The following is a 1765-nucleotide window of genomic DNA, read 5'->3' on the forward strand; positions in this document are numbered from 1 at the left end:
CCCCGGGGGGGGGGCCAAGACGGCCATGTACGCGTGAGGAGCACGGGCACCCAGCCTGAGGAGGTGGCCAAGGCGGCCCGGCAGCCTCACTGAGGACACCTCGCAGGCTCTCCCTCCGTGCATGCCCACCAGCCTGCCTACAGGAGCCACCCTGGCCCAGCTGCTCAGCCTGCAGCACAACCACTTACGGCAAAATTAAATTGGTGGTGGTGTGTGATGGAAAACACTGCTCCGCAGTGCTGTTACAGCAGCTCAGCAGCCTTCCTGTGCCAGGGTTGGGGTCACCCAAGGCTCAGCTGTGCCATGCAGCCTGCAACACAACCGCTTACGGCAAACTGAAATTGGTGGTGGTTTGTGATGGAAAACACTGCTCCGCGCCTACAGCAGCTCAGCAGCCTTCCTGCGCCAGGGTTGGGGTCACCCAAGGCTCAGCTGTGCCATGCCTGCTTGTGAGTCCTACCCCAGGGCTTTGCCACCCCTGGAAGTGCCTCTCGTTTTCTCCGGTGACTGCTGGAGGAGCCCAGACCTGCTGCCTCGCTGTTCCTACCTCCCTGCCCGATGACCTACGCTTGCTGTAGGATGCCTCAAGCTTGGGATAATCGGGGTCCACCACATAGCACAGACCCTCTGCTCACGGCAGGTGGATGGGACCTGTGGGCTCAGCTAGGGCTAGAGGAGGAGAGACGCCTCCGCTGGAAGGAGCCTGTAAAAGCAGCAGATGAATCAACAGGGAAAGAGTTTACTGTTATACTTGTTCCAGTGCAGCCTCCAGTTTGAGTACCATGAACAGGAATAGCAAAACACCAACAGATTAAGGAATATATATCTTCTCACATAACCACCGAATTATTTTTATCTCCGGGCCTCCCCCACATCCATACTCACATATTTTCTTCCGTGGAGTTTCAAGGCTCTTCACAAGCCTGTGACATCTGCTTACCAACATTTGGTGTAAAAATATCAATATCTGCTCTGCATAGCTGTTCTGAGTGCTACATTTACCAGCCAGTAAAGATCAAGAGCCTCCTGGGAGCTGGCTGGATCCAACTGTCATGATTTCAGCACTGCTTTGCGTCAGACGGCAGAATTTAAAGTCAAAACACAGATAGTTTAGGGAGGAAGACAATGCGGAGCCCTGAGTCATACCCTGCTGAGGGTGAGGAGAACAGATTAATAGACAGCAAACATGAATGAAACCGAACAGCTCATTTTAGTCATGCGGCTGCTTCTGAGACCCAAAATAGGATTTATTTTTAGTCGTTGAGCATGAAAAGAGGATTTCTTTGCACTTTGCCAAGGAGAAGTTGAGAAAAGAGCTTCAATTAGCGTGGGGCAGGCTCCCCTTTCCTTGACACCCAGCGGAGCTCAGCAGCGGGGCTCGCTGTGCTCAGGGAAGTTTTCCTGTTCACGGGCTGCTTTAACGATGCGTCACCCACGAGACTTTGCACGACCCGGCAACTTTTAGCATCATTCGGATACAGAAGATGCAGCCCGTACTCCAGCCCCAGCCAACTTTCCTTTGCCAAAGTTGAGTCAAAAAAATAATAAATGATGATTGCTTATAACCAGGTCGTATCTTTTTGAGGAGCTGCGCTGCTCCCCACTGCTGGCTCATGGGGGAAGGAGACAAAGCAACCGTGGCTTGGCAGTTGGAGAAACTGCACAGGTTCACCCAAAATCATTGGAGATTCCCTAAATGAAACCTCCGAGCCCTTCAGAGCAGCTGTGGCAACGACCAGCAACAGCAGACGGCAAAACCGGTTTG

The sequence above is a fragment of the Aptenodytes forsteri genome, unplaced genomic scaffold (assembly GCF_000699145.1).
Source record: "Aptenodytes forsteri isolate BGI_AS27 unplaced genomic scaffold, ASM69914v1 Scaffold184, whole genome shotgun sequence".
Taxonomy (NCBI): Eukaryota; Metazoa; Chordata; class Aves; order Sphenisciformes; family Spheniscidae; genus Aptenodytes; species Aptenodytes forsteri.